This window comes from Bos taurus, chromosome 24 (genome assembly GCF_002263795.3).
Source record: "Bos taurus isolate L1 Dominette 01449 registration number 42190680 breed Hereford chromosome 24, ARS-UCD2.0, whole genome shotgun sequence".
NCBI lineage: Eukaryota > Metazoa > Chordata > Mammalia > Artiodactyla > Bovidae > Bos > Bos taurus.
The window spans coordinates 48,259,019-48,279,596 of NC_037351.1; the positions used below are offsets into that span (position 1 = coordinate 48,259,019).

Sequence of the window (20,578 nt, forward strand, 5' to 3'; positions counted from 1 at the left end):
GGTGTCCGAAGCACCTCCCCCCCGGAAGGAAACAGTCTTTTGCTGGTGGTAATGTTCAGTTGCTGAGTCATGTCTGACTCTTCAGTCTTTTGGGGACCTCGTCTTTCACCCTCAGAGATGTTTATCCAGACCGTGGAGGATCCTTCCGTCCGTCTCACTTCTCTCAACCTGAACTTCCTCCTGGTCTTCCTTCATCTTCAGCTAGGACACCCACTTGTCATGCCTCAGCTACTTCATGGCCCTCATTTCCAGTCCTTTCCCTTCTATTTTTTTTTTTTTTTTAATAAAAGCTTTCTTGAGATTTAATTCATATACCATAAAGTTCACCCGTTTATTTATTTTTGTCTGCACCATGCAGCAGGCAGGATCTTAGTTCCCTGACCAGGGATCGAACCCAGGGCCCCTCTGCCGTGGAAGCACAGAGTCCTACCCCCTGGACTGCCAGAAAATTCCCCAGATTCACCCTTTTAAAGTCGGTAACTTTGAATATATTCACGGTGTCGTGCAGCCGTCTCTTACTGTCTAGAGACGTCATTTTCTAGTCTTGTCGCCCAGAACACTTCCGTCACCTCCTGTACCCATTTGCAGTCACTCCCGATCCTCCCCAACTCCCTCAGTCCCAGGCAACCTCTAATCAACTTTGTTTCTCTATAGGTTTGCCTGTTCTGCACAATTTCCTATAAATGCTGTGACTTTGCCACGCTATTACACATTCCTGCTTCAGCATCGTGCCGCACCCCTCCCCATTTATTATCATAAATTTCCCATTTCACAGTGAGAGCAGGTGAGACAGCCGTACTCCATTTTCATAAATTCTGCAGCTATTTTCTTTTATTAAAAAAAATTGATCTTTTGGAAAAATCCTGAGATCTACCACAATGCAGTCTGAATTATGTAACTAACTAGCCATGCGTCCAAAATTACACTTTGCTCTTTGTATTTGCAGAAATAATTCTTGCCACCCCCTTGGGTTTGGGGGCTTTAGTTTGGCCCTGCCTTGCTCCTCTCCACATTCCGGGAGCTTCTCTTCTTAATTTCTGTTCCTTTCTGCTGCCCGAGCCGGGCTGGGCCTGCAGGCTCCCCTCCTTTCGCTGGATTCCTGCAGACTTTCTTTTTGGCATTTCTCTCACCACTGGCACTTCCTCCGAGGGAAGCCAACCAGGAATAAAGAGCAGCCGGCGAGGGGCAGGAGGGCTTTCTCTGCTGGCAAAAAATGGAGCGAAGCAAGTGCCTGGGAGAATGGGGTTCCCGTCCAGTTTGCTCCCTAGGGTCAGACTGCCAGCGACCCTTCACCTCATTTCTTTCTTTTTATTGCTCGTGTGGGACTAGGAAGCTCAAGGGTGTGTCCATCCTGCAAGTGTTTATTGAGCTCTAAGTGAGGACTTGGTTCCCAACAAGGTGTTATTACCTGTCACCGGAAGGAAAGATGGCAGGCAGGAAGGAGTTAAGGCTTCATTCAGGGAGAGAGAGGTATGATTAAGTGGCAAAGGGTGTGCTTGGGAGATAAATGCTGGATAGCAGGAGGTCAGTGTGGGCCAGAGCAGGGGAGGCCTTGTGTCTGAGATGAGTGCAGTGGCCCTGCTGGATCGGGGCAGGTTAGACTTGGATGGAGAGGGTCCCATTCTGGGGCTGTTCTGCTTGTGGGGATGTCCCGTGTGACTTGGCATCTCGAGGCCAGGAGGAGAGAGGCCTCAGAGTGAAGCTTCCCTGGAAACAGGAGGTGGGGCCTGCACCCTCTGCGCAGCCTTGAGCTGTGATAAGACCAACTGCAGCTCCTGGAGCTGTTTGGGTTGAGTCCTGGGACCTGGATTAGAGACTCAGTGAGGACAGGAAGGGCCATCAGGAGCTGGCCACGGTTGTCCAGGCAGCTGGCACAGAGGACGTAATGGCGGTGCAATGGGTGGTGTAAAGACATCAGTAGGAACAAAGAGGAAGGGATGAGACTTGAAAGACTTTGGCAGAAGACTCCTCAGGGCCTCATAGCGTTGGATGAAGGAGGTGCTTGGGTGTGGTGTCGACTCTGAGTGGTCCTCTGGGGGCATCCAGCAGGCAGGGCCTCCCTGCTATGCCTCCTGGGTCAGGGTCCCCTCTGTTCCCTGAGTGGGTTTCAGAGGCTTACTGGGCCAGGTCCCCCTGCTGGCTGTGTGCTGTGTGTGTGCTTCTTGGTACAGGGACGGTCTGTTTACCTTGTGTGTGTGTGTGTGTGTGTGTGTGTGTTAGTCGCTTAGTCGTGCCCAACTCTTTGCGACTTCATCGACTGTAGCCTGCCAGGCTCCTCTGTCCATGGGCTTTTCCAGGCAAGAGTACTGGAGTGGGTGCCATTTCCTCCTGTTTACCTTGTGACCTCTCAACTAGCAGGTGGTCAAACAGAAGCTGTGGTGGTGATGGGGGTGGGGGTGGGGGTAAGGAGGACTCGTACTAGTGGAAGTAATAATATCATCATTTGGAGTATTAGTACCAGTAGAGGTAATATCAGCATTTGAGTAGATGCTAGAAAGAAAGAAAATGGAGTCGCTTAGTCGTGTCCAACTCTTTGCGACCCCGTGGACTGTAGCCTACCAGGCTCCTTCGTCCATGGGATTCTCCAGGCAAGAATACTGGAGTGGGTTGCCGTTTCCTTCTCCAGGGAATCCTCCCGACCCAGGGATTGAACTCAGGTCTCCCGCATTGCAGGCAGATGCTTTACCCTCTGAGCCACCAGGGAAGCCCTGAGTAGATGCTATATACAAAGCGTTTTGCTAACTCTAGGTGATTTAGTCCTTACTACAACCCCATGGACCAATCCCATTCTATAGGTAAGGAGACTGAAGCATGAAGAATTAAGTGACAGCCTGGACTCAGCTCCCAGTCTTGTGGCTTCAGACCCCATGCTCTCGGTCACTCTGCTCCACCCTCTCTCAGAAGAGCAGGTTCTGTCACTGTCTGCTGAATTGCATTGATGGTGATTGTGCCAATTTAGAGCTGGGTGAATGCGTGTCAGCACCTCCGGACCTGCCCTTCACCCCCTGTTCAGCCATGCCTGTGATGGAGGGTAAGAGAGGAGAGAGGAAAGTGCTGAAGAGGAAATGCCCACCTTTGGGGCATACCCATCGTGTGACCCCCATCCCACCCAGCCCTGGGGAGAGTCTCCCCAAGATAGCTGGTGGGGCCAGCTGTGCTCAGAGCACTGGCCAGATAGGTTCTTAGCCGAGGAAGGACAGAGAGGTGGATCAGGGCAGAGAATTGATGTCCAGCCGGTACTCTGCAGAATTAGATGCTGCAGAAAATTTTAACAAATGCTCTGTTACCTTAATTATCTCAGAGTATCAAGTATTTAGACATCATAGGGACGAGAGTGCTAGCAATCCAAGAGGGCTTTGAGTTCAGGTTGCATTGTTTCTAGATTTGTAGATGGACAGGGGAGGGACTATTTTTAGAGGATGATGCATTCGTTTTGTAATTAACAGACAGCATGCCTGCTGCTGCGCACTCTCCTTACTCAACGCTTTATTGTGATCAGTGTTTTAATCATCTTCAAACAAGATCCTAAGGTCTGTGAGGGTCTGGAACACGCCTGTCTCATTTGTTGTCCCATCCCCCATGCTGGGCACATGGAGGGAATATTAATTTGCCTATAGGGGTTGCAGAAGGTGCCAACGACTGGGTAGCTCACTGGTGAAAAGTTTGGTAGGTGGTGGCAGCAGCTTGACCAAAGCATGCAAGGCAGAGGCAAGGAATGTCTGGGGAAGGGCAAGTAACACTGGGACAAAGTTGAGGACTGTTGGAGTTGGAAAAGGCAAGATAGGTCTCGAATATCAAGTCACTTACATCTTTAAGGAATTAGGGCTGAAAACACATGTCAAAAGAACATGCATGTTTTCTGAGGATGGTCTTTCTGCAGACACTCCTGACTTAATGCAGTGCCTTTGTCAGAATTAGGAAAAGACATTCCTTAGCTTCCTGGAGGAGGGCATGGCAACCCACCCTGGTATTGCCTGGAGAATCCCATGGACAGAGGAACCTGGCGGGCTACAGTCCATGGGGTTGCAAAGAGCCAGACATAACTAAAGCGACTTAGCATATCCCTTATCTTGGTGGAAGGATTTTGATGAAAACAACCCTCCCCTCCCCCAGGTGGCTGCAGCCTTGCTTCCAGGCACATAGTTTGACAAATGGGATATGAGCTGACTCCCAGCTCTCACTTATTCTCTTGAATAAGTGTCTTTGAGCAAGACACAGACTGCACAATTGTATGCTGCTGCTGCTGCTGCTAAGTGGCTTCAGTCGTGTCCGACTCTGTGCGACCCCATGGACGGCCTCCCACCAGGCTCCTCTGTCCCTAGGGTCACCCTTCTGAGATTTAAAGTCTGGGTTTAGGCTCTTGATTTAGGGGACGTAAGATGGGAAGCCTTTCTGTGTCAGTCCTATTTATTTACACCTTTCTCTTGGCCCTGTGTTGCTGTTCTTCCCACAAAGGAGGCCGTGTTACCGCTGGAGGTCAGAACCTTCATAAGCACCTTGCCCACAGTTCCCAAATATTGGTCCCAGACCCCGAAGAACATTACTGTCACCCAAGGAGCTTATCAAAATGCAGATTCCTGTTCCCCAGACTTACACTGTGTGTAACTCAGGAGGCAAGACAGAACCCGAGAAGCTGCATTAATTTATTTATTTTTATGGAACTAGCCTATTTCTTCAGTTTATAGATGAGGAAACACCCAGAAAGGGATGCTGACTGGTCCAGGCACATCTGGAGTCGGGTGGAGACCTGACCCCACCCTGCTGATTTTCAGTGCAGGCTAACCTCCTTGCACCTACCCACTCCCCCCACCCCCCTCCCACCAGCTTATCATCTCAATATAATAAGGATAAGTAGGTGAAAGTATGAATGACCTTGAAGTATGGGTGTAAAATGGGTATAAAATGCTGAAGAAATAAGTAACAAAAATTTACCCATTATTTTCATACAACCTGAGTCATCTAATTCATGAGAAGTGCAATCTTGACATTCTAAACAGTATGTATTTGAGTTATAGAATAACGTCATTGTTTTGCTTCCTCCTCAAGCAGTAAGGGCCCTATAACAGTCTACAGAGAATCTTGGCTATGTCAAGAAGCATTATTGATGCCTACATCAGCAGGTATGCATAAGCAAAAAAAAAAAAAAAAAAACAAGTGGGACTACATCAAAGTAAAAAGCTTTTGTATGGCAAAGGAAACAATCAAGAAGGTGAAAGAGCAACTTACCAAGTGGGAGAAAATCTTTACAAATCATATATCAAAGGGTGACATCCAAAAATATTAGGACTAAATACAATAAAATATCAAAAAACCAAACAATCCAAACAAAAAATGTGCAGAAGACTTGAGTAGACATTCTTCCAAAGGAGGACACACAGATGGCTTACGGGCACATGAAAAGATGCTCAGCACCACCAGTCATCAGAGAAATGCAAGTCAAAACCACAATGAGATTTTCACCTCACAGCTGTCAGAATGTGCTGTGCTGTGCTTAGTTGCTCTTGGTCAACTCTTTGTGACCCCATGGACTGTAGCCCGCCAGGCTCTTCTATCCGTGGGGATTCTCCAGGCAAGAATACTGGAGTGGGTTGCCATGCCCTCTTCCAGGGGATCTTCCCAACCTAGGTATCGAACCCGGTCTACCCATCATTGCAGGTGGATTCTTGACCGTCTGAGCCACCAGGGAAACTCAGAATGGCTATCATCAAAAAGTCTACAAATAGGGGACTTCTCTGTTCGTCCAGGGGCTAAGACTCTGCACTCCCAATGCAGGGCTCCTGGGTTTGATCTCTGGTCAGGGAACCAGATCCCACATACCCAGCTCTTTTCCCAGCTCCTCCGTCTCTCATAGTCTCCAAGGTGGAGAAACTGGCTGTGTACCATTTGGTTTGCAAATCACACTTCCTATAGCCATCAGTGTTTTTTTCCCTCTCTCTTAATAGTAACAGTACTCTACTGAAATGTAATTTATGTACAGGATAATGCATGAATCTTAAGTGCATAGCTTGAGGGATCTTGACAGATGTTTATATTTGTGTAATCATTGCCAAGATCAAAATAAAGATCATTTCCATCACCCTGGAAGATCATCAGTGGTTCTGAAAGCATATTAGCAGGGCTAGTGAGGACAGAAGGCCCCTGTTCAGGGCACAGTGACCGCCTCTCCCATTTGGTCCCCGTGAATCTTGTATTCTCTGCAGTTTCCCTTGGAGGGCTGGGGCCTGTGTAGGGGACAGGGCTCAGGGAGCAGCTGGAATGAGGTATTGCCATTTGCCAAATTTCTCAAGCCCAAAACACCTTCCCGTACCAGGGCCAGACCGAGCTGCAGGATCAAAGTGGTACATCTATTTGGAGTGTCAACAGCACTAGAATATTGTACGAAAAAAATCTGTCTTGTTGAAATAAAGAAAGGCATCGAGAGCAGAACAAAAATCATTTGGATGCTGAAGATAAAATATTACCTTTAAAGAAAGCTTACATTTGGCCTACACGCGCTCAACCCCACCTGGGACCCGCAGGGTAATGTAATGCTCCCAACCAGCTCCAGCCTTGGGAGTGTTTGTGGAGTGCCAGTGTGTGGCATGGTGGGGGCCCAGCAGGGGGCCCCATGGTTTCTTTGAGGTTGGGGTGGGGCCTGGGCACCCAGCCTGAACACCCACACCACCCATGCCCCCAGGGATGACCTGCTGGGCAAGATGCCAGCACGGGCTCCCATGCAGACTTGGTGGATGGCGTATCCTCAAAGGCTCACTGTGAAGAGTCATCATACTCTTAGGACACAAAGCTGTGGACCGGGACCTGTGGGATTTTCATTGAATCCCTGATATTCCATCTAAAGAGATGCAGTCTGCTCCAGCCTTGAGAGGTTCCCTGGGACTTTGCTAAAGGACGCTGAGCTTCTTTTCCAGTTCCCGGGGGCGGGGGTCGGCTCGGAGCAGATGACCTAGCCACTGAGAAGTCCTCCTGCTCAGGGATGCTCTCTTTCTGTTCCACGCTCCCATTCCTTCATGCTGTCTTTTGCTGTTTCAACTGCTTGACTCTTTATAAATGAGCTGGAAAAAACAATAGCACGGGGTGGGAAGTGGGAGGGCAGTTCAGGAGGGAGGGGACATGTGTCTACTTATGGCTGATTCATGTTGATGCATGGCAGAAATCAACACAATATTGTAAAGCCATTATCCCTCAATTAAAAATAACTAAATTTAAAAAAATAAAAGAAAAAGTAAAAGCAATAACAACCTGTAGATGTTTCTCCCTTGGGTGAACTCTCATTTGTGAGTGTTATGATGTTGGTACCCCTGCTGACTCTCAAGTGCTAAGGGCTTGAAGGAAGGTGCCTAACCTGTGGCCTGGCACAGCTGTACCGCTGACACAGTCCACACAGCCTCCACCACTTTATATGGCCAGTCTGAGTGTCAGACAACTGAACTGAGAAGGCTAGTTTTGAAAATTACATTGAAAACTCCGACAAACTATTGGATTGTACTCTCTTCACCGTAACTGAACTTCCCAAACTTCAGACAGGGGCATTGCAGTGTTTGAATGAAGTTTGAATTAGGTCATTAGCCTTGGTTTGGTTTGTGTTGCAGCAACAGACATGGGCTCTAGTTCTGACTTAGTTACTAATTAATGATGTTATTTGTGACATGGGGCCTGCTGACTTGATGGGCCTCACTTTTCTCACAGGGAAAATGCGAGTCTAGGTCATTCTCAGCTCTAAATATCTATGAGTCCAGTTCTAACCATATATATATATATTTTTTTTTTTTTTTTACAGAAGATTATGACATATTTAAGACAGTTTTGCTTTATTTTTTCTTTAGCCTCTGGGTTGTATAAAAGCAAAAACATTAGAAAGTCCTGTGCACGTGTTTTTTTGTCTCCTCAAATTTCTACCTGACTTAGTTGTGCTCTGACTGTGCAAAAAGAGAAATGCTTCGACATAACCTATCCCCCTTCTACGTTTTGCTGAAGGGCGTCTTCAGGGTCTGTGATGTTGCTGATGAGAGTGCGTGCGCATTTAGCAGTGGAAAGCTGTGGTTCAGCCAGTGTCCCGGGCCGTTGCATCTCTTCCTTCTTTGCTTCCTCAGTTACCGTGTGTGTGTTTCTTTGGTGAGACCTGGAAATAGGCGTGGCCCCGCGGTCCTCAGTGCCTCTGGGGAGCAGTGACAGGAGCCTGAACTTTATGGGACCCCCTGTGTCCAGTCCGCCTTTGCGCTGTTTTTCACTTGGTCTCCGCTTGAGGACACCCTGCACCCCCAACTCCCTCCCCCGCCTCTGCCTCTGTGCCCCCTGCCGTTCTTGTCCCCCAGACCTCCCCACAGGGACCTGTCTCTGGCTGGTGAGATGGGGGCTTCTCAGGGCCCTGTCCCAGCCCCTTCTCTTCTTGCCCACCTCCTGGGCCCTCCTGCCCCTGGGGTGGCCCTGGCTGTTGCCCCAGTGCCCTGGACCATCACATCTGTTCTCCACACCAGGTCTGCCTTCTGATCCCAGTCCAGTGCGCGCTTGACTGTTTCCAAGACACTTTGGCCTCAGGCGCCTCCCAAATCCAGCCCCTGGTCCTTGTCCGCACCCTCTGCTGGGATTCCCCTTCCTGTCCCTCAAGCCCATAACCCAGGACACACGTTCTGACACTGACACACACACACACACACACACTCGCTGAGCTGCCCTACTGCTGCCTGCACAACCCTCACTGCATCTTGTCTTTGTTCCTCCTCCTCCTTCCTGAGTCTTCCCGATTCTAGCCTCCTGCAGGGCCCTCTCTGCTGCTCCCATTCTGGTCTCTCCCCTTCCTGATCCTGCATTATTACTCTGATGCAAATGTGAGACAAGGAAAACCTCTGTCCTGTAATGACTCCCTCTAGAATCTTTGCTCTCTCTCCTGTAACACCATCTTGTACCGGGCAGGATGCAAGCTTGCAAAGATGAACTTGACCTATCCTTTATCAAGGTAGGCCGCTCCCCTCTGACTGTTTCTGCATGGTCAGCCCAGCGTGGGCGGTGGGAGACCACCCTCTGCTTTTCCCCATCCTCCCCTGCGTCCATCCCCCGCCCTCCCCACCATCACTTCCTCCATCCTCCTGAGACTTAGTGGATCAGGGAACCTGGAGGTCAGAGCTGGAAGGGACTGCTGCCCCAGCTTTTTATATTTTACAGAAAAGAAACCAAGGCCCAGAGAAGGGGCATGTTCAGGTCACACAGCTGGGAGTTTGCAGTGGATCCTGTACGAGGTGTGTGTGTATTCCCTTCCTGCTGGAACATCACCACCACCTGGGCGGCTGAGAACAACAGGTGTTTATTCTCCTGCAGCTCTGGAGGCTGGAAGTCTGCAGTCAGGGTGCCAGCCAGGCCGACCTTCCTCTAAAGTCCCTGAGGGAGGATCCCTTCTGGTCTCTCCCAGCTTCTGGTGGGTGACTGGCAGTCCTTGGGGTCCGTTGGGTTGTAGCTGCAGTCTCCGCCTCTGTCTTCACACGGCCTTCTCCCTGTGTGTGTCTCTGTGTCTGACTCTTGTCCTCATGTTTTTCTTTTTACAAGGACAAGAGCCATTGGCTTTAGGGCCCGTCCTATGCCAGGATGGCCTCACATTTGATTGCATCTACAAAAACTCTACATCCAAATAAGGTCACAGTGACAATTGAGTGGGGAGACGCTAACACTTCTTTTTGCAAAGGAGCTCTCACCCTATAGTGGTGTGGCAGGCGTCACCCCATCTCTGGTGCTGGAGAGGGGCTGTGAGGTGGGGCTCACTCTGGGTCATTCTGGGGTAGGACTCCTCCTGGTATTTTAGGTTGAAAACTCTGAATACTCAGCACTCTACTTGTTAGACCTGTCCTTCTAGTAGACATTTGGTTAGTAGTGAGTTTGTCTTTGCGTGTGTGTGAGAGAGAGAGAGAAGGAGGGTGAGAGGGGTGAAGGACTAAAGTCTTACCAGCCTTCTTTTTAAGATGTGACCATACATTTTCAGCCCAGGGGAGGGGAGAGACACCTCACAGAGGCAGCATCTTTATTTTGTAACTTTTGTCATTGTTCGGCTCTGGGAAGTCAGCCTGAATATCCTCTGAGGGTGAAGAGGTTTATATTCTTTTCTGTTACTGAAACCAGCAGGCTGGTTCCCGTGTTCCTTTGCAGGCCCGGGCCTTGCGCTGCCGGCTTTGATAGCTCTGGAGGTTCATTGTTGCTCTGGCGCTCTGACCTCCGTCTGGCCCTCGTTCATGTGCAGACTTTGTGAGTCAGCATTTCGGGCGGGCTGGAGGGAGGGCGGGCGGCATGACGCTCTGGAGCCGCAGAGGTTGAGCCCTCGGCCTGCAGGTGGGGAGAAGCCTGGGCCGGGGCTCCATATTTAGCCTGGAATCCAGTCCCAGCTGCTGCCCCGAGGCCATCATGGACGCCAGAAGGGGTGGAGCACGGGCACCGAGCCAGGGCCGCGGGGCCTGCCGTGTGGGCCTGCTGGGAACAGCGGTGGCGGCCCATCCATGCCAGGCCTGGCCCTCTCCTGCCTGCACATTGACCGGCAAACCCCACTGGCCCAGAGAGCTGACTTGCCCAAGGTCACATAGGCAGCCCATGGCGAGCCACTCGATTTGGGTGTCTGGAATCCGAGTCCTTTACCCTTGCTCCCCAGGAGACCATGCTGTCGTCGGGATAGGGGTGCCTCCACATACCAGCTTTCCCAGAGACCAGGACAAGAATGACCGACACCCCTGACAGCACCCAAACTGAGACATGAGAGACACGCATTCCATCCTTTCCAATCCCCATTGGCTCTGACACCTCTTATCCCCTCCTCCCCCCTCATTGAAAGCTGTTTCTATTAGTCATTTAAATCACAGTGCGGATGTCAGGCCTCTCCCAGGGAACTCAAAACAGTGGTCACAAAGTGGGACCTGGAGTTGGACAGACAGCGTTCTGGGGCACGCGATGAGGTGCACGTGGATGAGAAGAGGCAGACCTCAGAAACGGAGGAGGCTCGGGCCCAGCTCTTGGAGCCTCTCGGCTCCTGTCTGCCCCATCTCCCTGTCCATGGACTGGCCACCCATCCCATGCTCTGTAGTCCAGACCTGCTCAGGAGCCAGTCCGATAATCCTGCTAATTCCCCTGCCCTTCCCAGGCAGATGGAGAAGGCAATGGCACCCCACTCCAGTACTCTTGCCTGGAAAATCCCATGGACGGAGGAGCCTGGTAGGTGCAGTCCATGGGGTCGCTAAGAGTCAGACATGACTGAGCGACTTCACTTTCTCTTTTCACTTTCATGCATTGAAGAAGGAAATGGCAACCCACTCCAATGTTCTTGCCTGGAGAATCCCAGGGACAGGGAAGCCTGGTGGGCTGCCGTCTATGGGGTCACACAGAGTCGGACACGACTGAAGTGACTTAGCATAGCATTCCCAGGCAGAGGTATCCCATCAAGCCACGTCCAGCAGGCGTAGGTGGACCACCCTCGTCCGTGGTACCCACTACTCCTGGCAGTGGCTGCCTGCAGGCCCTGAACAGCCTGGGCTGGATCTCTGAGCAGAACACATGAAAGGGGATCATTTCAGCATCAGGAAGAACCTGGCACCGTGACAACAGTCCCTACAGCCCCATGTCCACATGCCCCTACCTGTCATGTGGCCATCGTGTCTGGACCTTTCTGGGCCTCAGTTTTCTCATCTCTAAGGTGGGACCCATCTTACAGACCAGAGGGCGGGGACCGCAGAGAGTCCATTTAAAGGCTTGGCTCTCAACAGTAACTCACATAGTTATTATAATGTGGGTTGTCTCAATTAATCCTCACGGCAACTGTGGGAGGGTGGACAGCGCTATTAACCCCACTTTGCAGATGTGGAGGCTGATGTCAGAGCAGGAAAGGGACCCACCAGCCTTTTGGATTCCTGGCGCTGTGCTCTTTCTTTGGAAACACCCTGGCAGTATTTGTAGGCTTTAGTGCGATTTTCCCCCTTGCCCCGATTCTCCTGGATACCAGTGAATAAGCTAGTGTGAAGCTCCCCCGACCTGCAGGGCACCTTACATCCCCGGGATGGTTTGCAAATAGCTCTCCCTGGAGTAAGTAACCCAGATGGCTCAGATTCAGCAAAGAAGCCACTGGCCTCGACGGCTGGGTGAATGGGATTCATAATTGGCACGAGCTGACCTTACAGCCCAGACACTGTGATTCCCATGACACGCAACTCCTGTCACCATGAACAGTCGGCGGCTGTGTGCCGGCAGAGGGCCCCGGAGGAGCGGACGGGAGGGCCTGGCCCTGCTGACGACAGCAATTAGTGGGGAGTGACAGCTGCTAATCGCTCTGATCAGCCAAGCAGAAGCCCAGCCTGCCATTCACAGGCTGCCTCTGGCTCCTGGGGCCCCCAGGCCAGGCGGGGGGTGGGAGGAGGAACAAAGGGAGTCCTTGCAAAACTCCGTGGTCCTCTTCTTACCCTGGAGAGGCTGGCTGCCTTGGGAGCAGGGAATGGTGGGCAGCTGGGTGTGGGGAGGCCTGGAAACAGGTGGGGCCTGGCCAGGCTGGACGACTGCACTCTGCACAGGGCCCACATCCTGTCTCCAGATGAGCCAGCATATTTTTGTAATGAGCCCGATGAAGTTTTCTCCTGTCCTGGCCCCCTGGGAATCCTCAGTGGCCAGAAAGACCCGGGGGCACTGTGTGTCCAGTGGGAGCGTGCCACCTCCCCGTTCAGGAGGCCGCAGGAGGGCTGCCTTAGGTCAGTGCACACTTGGCGGGCGTGCATAGGAGAGGCCCTTCAATGGGAGGGGATGCTCTCAAGAAACGGGCTTCAGCCAGAGTCAGGGATTCCCCGGAGAAGACTTGGCAGAAAAGGACAAGTTTGTTGTGCATGTGAAAGGACTCAGTCAAAGCAAAATGATCTTTATTGTCATCATCACAGGTGTTAATAATATGTCTTCAGAGTTCTTTAGTATTTTAGACCTGGTATTCATGTTCTTGACAACCCTGGGAAGTTAAAAAAAAAAAAAAAAGATTGTTTTCTTCTGAAGGTATAGAAAGAGGCCTGAACAGGCAGGGGACAGACACAGGTGATGAGCCAAGGTGAGAATGTCCTTTCGCCTCTGGGGCTGAGGCCAGCCCGAGGGATGCTAGACTGTCATTCAGGTAGTTTTTTCTGAGTATCTTCATTAAATTATCTACTATACAAATGATTTAGGGGACTCTCTTCCATCAACCAGGTGCCACAGACCAAAGAGGTGGCTGTTTACCTCTCTGGTACCTCGGGGCCCCTGGAACAGAGCCCCCCTCCCCATCCCACCTCTTGGGGGGACTCTGCAGTGTGTGGCTGGGAAAGAGAGAGTTAATTTGGCAGCTCTGGGTAGGGGGGTGGAGCATCGTGGTTGCAGTCTGGCCTGTCTCCTGAGCAGGCAGGCCTTTTTTGTGGGTTAGCTGTGCTCTGACACGGCGCGGGGCGGGGCGGAGGTGGGGTGCGGCGTGCTCAGAAGGGTTAATGCTTGGTGAACGCTGGCTGTCAGTGTTTGGAAATCCTTGCATTGAACCCAGAGGCTTCACTTGCATTCCTCTTCTCCTCGGGGGCGGGCACGAATTACGCAGTCTGGGTTCCACAGCTGTCGGCGGGCGTGAGGCTAGGGTCCTCGGGGTCTGTCAGCTGGCCGAGCTGCTGGGGTGGGGCTGACAGCGGCCCGGCATTTATGGAAGCTGCAGGCGGACACCAGGAGGCCAGGCGGGGTTTCTGGAATGAACGCACACATTCCCTGGCTACCATTCTGCTCCCTTCCCTCCCTGGACCCATGCATCCAGGCTGTCCCTGCCCTCCTCACCTGGAGACACCACCTGCGCACCGTGACCTTGCTGCAGAGGACAAGGAGTCAAATCCTTGCACCCACAACAAACAGGCGTTCCCCCACCCCGCCCTGAAGTTGGCTCCATCCGCTTTCTCTTGGGGTTTATTTTTGATGGATGGGGAAAGAGAACGATCCAAGGAATGAGGGGCTGTGCGCCCAAGGGGCCTCCTCGCCTGGTGCTCGGCAGGCCCCAGCGTGAGTGGGAGGTCCGAGAGAGGCAGAGCCACCCCACACCCAAACCCTGCTGAGCTCAGTCCTCACCAGGGGCATCAAGTTCATCAGGAAAACAGAGAGCTGAGAAGCAAGGTCAGAATTCTGGATCCCAGTTGGCAAGGACCAGAGGGAAATCGATGGATAGCACCAGCTATATCGCCTGAAACTAGTGGACTCCAGGCAGGGCCACCTGGAGAAAGTGTTGAAACTCTTATGCATACGTATTTCTTCATCTTTTAATTTCTGTTTTGGGTTATGGTTTTGTAATGCACACGATGTATTGCCAGGGTGAGTGTGTATGTGTGTGTGGGTGTGAGCGTGTGCACAGAGGTGTATCATGCACAAACTGAGGACATCCAAGGATGAGGTGGTTGGATGACATCACCAACTCAATGGACATCTACTTGGGCAAACTCTGGGAGACAGTGGAGGACAGGGAAGCCTGGCGTGCTGCAGTCTATGGGGTTGCAAAGAGTCGGACACGACTGAGCGACTGAACAACTGCTAGGACCGCTTCATCAAAGTTCCACAAAGTGCCATAGAAGTTGATTCTTTCGTAGTTCTAAAGGCTGGAAGTCCAAGGTCAAGGTGTCAGCAGTGTGAATTCATTCAGAGGGCTGTGGGGGAGTTTCTGTGTCCTGCCTCTCCTCTAGCTTCTGGCAGTTTGGTGGCAGTCTTTGGCATATTTTGGCTGGTAGATGGCATCACCCCAATCTCTGCTTTTATCCCTACTTGGCATTCTCCCTGTATGTGTGTCTGTATCTGCAAATTTTCCCTTTGTATAAGACCAGTATAGCCTGTTACGGGCTTCCCTGGTGGCTCAGACTGTAAAGAATCTGTCTGCGATACAGAGACCTGGGTTTGATCCTTGGATCAGGAAGTTCTCCTGGAGAAGGGAATGGCTCTCCATTCCAGTATCCTTGCCTGGAGAATTCCATGGACAGAGGAGCCTGGCGGGCTATAGTCTATGGGGTCGCAAGAGTCAGATATGACTGAGCGACTAAAACACACACACACACACACACACACACACACACACACACACATAACCTCTTAACTAATTATATTTGCAGAGACCCTGTTTTCAAATAAGGTGACATTCTGAGGTATGCGAGAGTTAGTCTGAACTTCGGGGGATATGGCTTCCCTCATAGCTCAGTTGGTAAAGAATCCGCCTGTAATGGAGGAGACCCTGGTTTGATTCCTGGGTTGGGAAAGATCCCCTGGAGAAGGGATAGGCTACCCACTCCAGTATTATTGGGCTTCCCTTGTGGCTCAGCTGGTAAAGAATCTGCCTGCAATGCAGGAGACCTGGGTTCTATCCCTGAGTTGGGAAGATCCCCTGGAGAAGGGAAAGGCTACCCACTCCAGTATTCTGGCCTGGAGAATTCCATGGACTGTATAGTCCATGGAATTGCAAAGAGTTGGACATGACGGAGCCACTTTCACTTTGGGGGGGATATAATTCAGCTCATAGCAGATGGCATAAGCAGTGAAACAAGCTGGAAAACTAGTGGCTCAGCTAAGCCGTTTGCTCTCTGGTCCACTAGCCCTGACTGTGCGTCAGCCCAGCCTCCTCCATTTCTCATCAGGAGGTTCTGCTCAGGGAGCTGTCTTGACAAATAGCAGGAGTCATTGCCAGGGTTTGCGGGGTCCAAGGCCTGCAGTCGGCTAAGAGGGGAAAGTCCTACGGTGAGAGCTGCAGGGCCCTGTGTGCCAGGCACGGGGAGGAGAACCCTGGTCTCCTGCTTCTTTTCCCTGCCTCGAAGCATCATGTCACAGTGAACAAAAGAAGTAGCACTAAACAGCGGACGGACTCCTGAGCCTGACTGCCCAGGGAAGGAGGTCAAGACAGCTGGGTCCCTTTGGCGTGACTGTGAGTAAGTTGCAGGCTTCTGGGATTTTAAAGTGGCAGGCGCCTTTGAAACGACCCAGTCCCGCCCTCCTGTTTTACAGACAAGGGGATGGAAGCCAAAGGTGGGGAGGGTCCTGCTCATGTTTCGTTTAGGATCAGAATCCGCAGCTCTGTCAGTTCTCTACTGCTGTGTAACAAACATCCCCCAAACAAAACACACTTGTCTCCCACTTTGTGCTGCTCAGAGTCTCAGTTTGGCCTGGCAGGACTCTGTTTCCAGGACCTCTCCCAAGGCTGTAGAAGAGGCGTTGACCAGGACTGTGATAGACTGTGGGAGTGTCTGCTTCCTGGCTCCCTGGTGTGGTTGTTGACGAGGTTCAGCTCCTTGGGGCTATTGGGTTGAGGCCTCAGCTCTGCACTGGCTGATGGCCAGAAGCTGCCCACAGCTCCTGGCCATGTGGGCCTCTCCAGCGTGGCAGCTTGCTTCATCAGAGTGTGCGTGCCGAAAAGGCAGTGATGAGTCAGCAAGATAGAAGTCAGTCTTTTCTAACCTGATCACAGAAGTGACGTCTTATCATTTTACCATATTTTGTTTGCAACACAGGAGTCAGGAGTCACTGAGGCCCATCTTAAAGAGCTGCTTACCATAGCAACTATAACAGGAAACCTGAATAACATCGGTTTAAACAACGCAGAGATTTATTTTTCTTTAACGTAAAAGGAATCTAGAGGCAGGAATCCAGGACTGGTGTGGGGATTCTGTGGCTATCAGAGGCTTAGGTTCCATATTTCTGCTTTGCCATGCTGAATTGGTGGCTACTTACTAGTCTCAAAGTTGCCTCGTAGTCTAAGAGAGCTGCTGGAGCTCCAGACATTATGCCTGCATTCCACACAAGGAGGAAAAAGTGGAAAGGACAAAAGTTACATGCCGGCTCAGTCAATCCCTTTAAAGTGTTTCCCACCCATTAACTTCCTTTTACATCTCATTGGCCTCTACTTTCTGTGAGGGAGATTGGAAAATCTCCGTGAGGTCGCAGGATAGGAGGAAAAAAAAGATGTAAGGGACCTGCAACATCTAAAAGGAAACAGATGTGTGAGTTCAACAGATAGCTCACCAGAAAATCAGGCCTGGGAGAAGGGTCTTGAGGTGTGGATAGGAGTTGTCTGGGCAGGAATGGATCAAGGATGCAGCCTGTGTGCTGGCATGCAGATCCATCCCCCTGAGCTAAAGGAGGGCCTTGCTGGGTTCTCTTTGCTTGAGCCTGAGAACTTGGGCTGATTCTGATGAGGAGACCCAATGGCCAAAGCAATAGACCTATACCTACAGCCGGGCCCATGATGGGGCCTCTGGCACCTTCTATTCCATTGCTTCCTCATCCTTTCCAGCCCATGCTTTGGCTCCTAGACCCTGCAGCTGAATTCCTTAGACCTCCAGTGGGCATCACCAAGCTTGAGTGTCTTAAGTGTCGGGCAAATAGCGTGGGGGACAGGGAAACCCCAGCTGAGGTTACTGGGGGGATTGGGGGAGATTCTGGGGTCTTTACCAAGTTTCAAGGTTTTTCCTGCTTGGCAATCAGAGGTATCCCTCATATTTGGCTTGTCTTGGAAATGGCAACCCGCTCCAGTATTCTTGCTGGAAAATCCCATGGATGGAGGAGTCTGGTAGGCTATAGTCCATGGGGTCGCAACGAGTCGGACACAACTGAGCAACTTCACTTTCTTTCATAAGTCCCAAGAGACGAAATGGAAACCATACAGTTTAATCTGTGAAATTCTGCTCATTAACGTTTAAGAAGGTTTCAGAGGCCTCGGTGTGAAGGAAGTTAGATGTGTGATGTGATTAGCAATGCAGGAAGGTGTGGCGGGCGCCTCTCCCATTTTAGGCTGCTTAGAAAGGCTGGAGCCTTCCTGGTCTCTAGACTGTACCTGGAAGTAAAGAGCCTGCGGGGCAGCAGGGGAGTTGGGTAGAAGCCTATGGCATGTGCCATCTCAGGGCATTTAAAATCAGAGCTTGAGAACATATTTCCCTTTGGTATTTTGCCAGCAGGAGACTCCACTGCCGGGAAGTTTTTTGTAATGATGGCACAGCACTGCTGTGTGGGCATGCGGGCTCCTGAACGTCCCATTGAGGTAAAAAAAAATAAAAAATAAAAAACAACAGAGGAGTGCTATAGCAACACCCAGAGCAGGAACGAGGAAGGTGGCACCAGTAATGACAGCACTGGCATTTACTGACTGTATCGACGCATTCAGCATGAGTTACAAGGGCTTTATGGGGGTTATTTCTTGGTCCTCACCTCCCACCCCCAGCCTTCTTCCCGGGGACGGGCTGTGCTGGGGTGGGGGGCAACCCCAGCGTTGCTCCCATTTCCCACCTCTGGGCTCCGCAAGAGGTCAGCAGGTTTCTAGATTAAGCGGTGACGCACAGGGTGACAGGTGGAAACCATGCCATCCACTCAGCAGGGGCCCTCGCACATTGCCAGCGTAGAAAATGACCTCTGTGCCAGACAGCTCATGGACATGGGAAGGCCTTGCACACGAGGCGGTGTCCCTGCAGGAGGGCTGTGAGCAGAAGGCTCTGCTGGCCTGGCATTCCGTGTGGCAGGTGCCTCCTAGCCGGGGTTACCCTCCGAGTGACCAGCTGCCCTGGGCTGGGACAGCCGAGGTTCCTCCCAGCCAGCGTTCTAACCCAGTGATCAACAGGCCAGAGGGACCCCACAGCCAACTTTTTTTTTTTCTCTTAAACCAAAGTTTGTTGTTTCTTGCTTATAAAAATGCCCAAATCTTATTTTGTTATTTACTTACACACACACACACACACACACACACACACACACACACACATATATATTTGTGGGGTCTTCCCTGGTGACTCAGATGGTAAAGAATCTGCCTGTAGTGCAGGAGACCCGGATTCAATCTCTGGGTTGGGAAGATCCCTTGGAGAAGGGAATGGCTATGCACTCCAGTATTCTTGTCTGGATAATCCCCATGGACAGAGGAACCTGGCGGGCTATAGTCCATGGGGTCACAAAGAGTTGGAAGTGACTGAGTGACCAACAAATTCACTTTACTTTCATATATATATTATATATATATAATATATATGTATATATATATGGTTACACTGCATGGCTTATGGGATCTTAGTTCCCTGACCAGGGATTGAACCCAGGCCCTCAGTAGTGGAGACAGTGATGTGCCCTGGCCCTGGAGGGGATCAGGGCCTCACGGGACAGCACACAGGCTTGCTGGTGCCTTGGTGACGCAGTCCCTGTGCCCTCCCCCACCAGCAGACCTCCCATCCTCCTCCAAGGTCACTCAAGGAAGATGATCTCTGACCTTCTTTCCCAGACAAATTATTTTGGTTTGGTTTGGTTTGTTTTAACTGAGGAATAATTGACATAGAGCGTTATATTATTAATAGTTTCAAGTGTACAGCGTAATGATTCAATCATTGTATATACTGTTAAGTGGTCACCCAGACAAGTTATTATTGCTATTTAAAAAAGTTTATTTACTTATTTGGCCGCACCGGGTCTCAGTTGCAGCACACAGGATCTTCTTAGCTGGGGCGTGCTATTTCTGTGTATGGTATGTGGAATCTAATTCCCCGGCCAGGAATTGAACCCGGGCCCCCTGCATTGGAAGCACAGAGTCCTAGCGACTAGACCACCAGGGAACAAATGATTAATTGTTTGTTAAGAATATTTGTTATTATTCACCAGGCAAATTATTAAGCGCCAGTGTTTATGGAGCGTCTAATGCATGTTTGAGATAAGCACACCAAGTATATGCATCATGTATTGATGGCCTACTGTTTGACTGAAACTGTGCTCAGTTTACATATTTTTACATAATCCTCTCAACTGACCTGTCAAGCTGGGGTTTATCCCTTGGGGAGACTGAGTCACCGAGGATTCAGGACCTCTTTGGGGGTCGTGCGGTGTGTCTGTCTACCCAGTAGCCCTGGGCTGACTCCCGAGTGTCCCTTTGTACTCATGTCTTTGAGGCTCCTGAGTGGGAATTCCAACCATGCCCCATCTTCTGCCTGCCACCCCGGGGGATCCTCAGGGCAGAGGCCACGTCTCACCTGGTACCCAGCGTCTAGCAGGGCGCCTGGCATGCGCTGAGGAAGTGGCAGGTGTTTGTGGTGCGTTGAGTCAAGGGCAGAGCCAGAATAAAGGGCAGGGGGTGAGCGGAAGGGCTATTCCTTTGGAGCTCTGACAGCTCAGTGTCCCCAGCTGTGTTCCTGGCTTGCACTACAAATAGACTGGAATGTTGGTTGCTTTCTTCTCTGTTGACAGTGCTGGATGCTAGATAAATTCTTGGCTACCTTTTGCACCATAGCTAGTTCTTTCTTTTTTCCCCAGTCTTCCAGCCCTGAGTGGCCTCCTGTTACATCAGCCCCAGTGCAGCTCGCCTCTCATTAATTCCATCTTGCACTGGTGTCCCTGGTGAGACCGTGACCCTTGCTGAAATCTGAGCTGTGCTCTCCTTGCTCGCCGCCATGCAGACTGGCTGTTAACACAGGCCACTATCCTCATCCACGTTGGGCAGGCCTGTTTCTGGTTCGGTTTTCAGGCTTCTGTCTTCTACTCATGGAAGTGTATCTGAGTTCCGATTAACTGGATCTGTCCTCACCTTGAAGACTTTAGGCTCTTTCTTTTATCCAGCTACAGGAAAAGAAAAAGAACTTTT

At 51.0% G+C, this 20,578-nt stretch overlaps 1 protein-coding gene and 1 non-coding gene across 8 annotated transcripts in view; one reads left to right on the forward strand and one right to left on the reverse strand.

Annotated features, from left to right (window-relative positions):
* The window catches only part of CTIF (cap binding complex dependent translation initiation factor), a 326,254-nt gene that overhangs the window by 38,905 nt on the left and 266,771 nt on the right, over positions 1 to 20,578 (forward strand). The gene's annotated exons all lie outside the window — the stretch shown is intronic.
* Positions 19,487 to 19,559, reverse strand: TRNAG-UCC (transfer RNA glycine (anticodon UCC)). Its single transcript has one exon. It is a non-coding gene; the product is annotated as a tRNA-Gly (tRNA).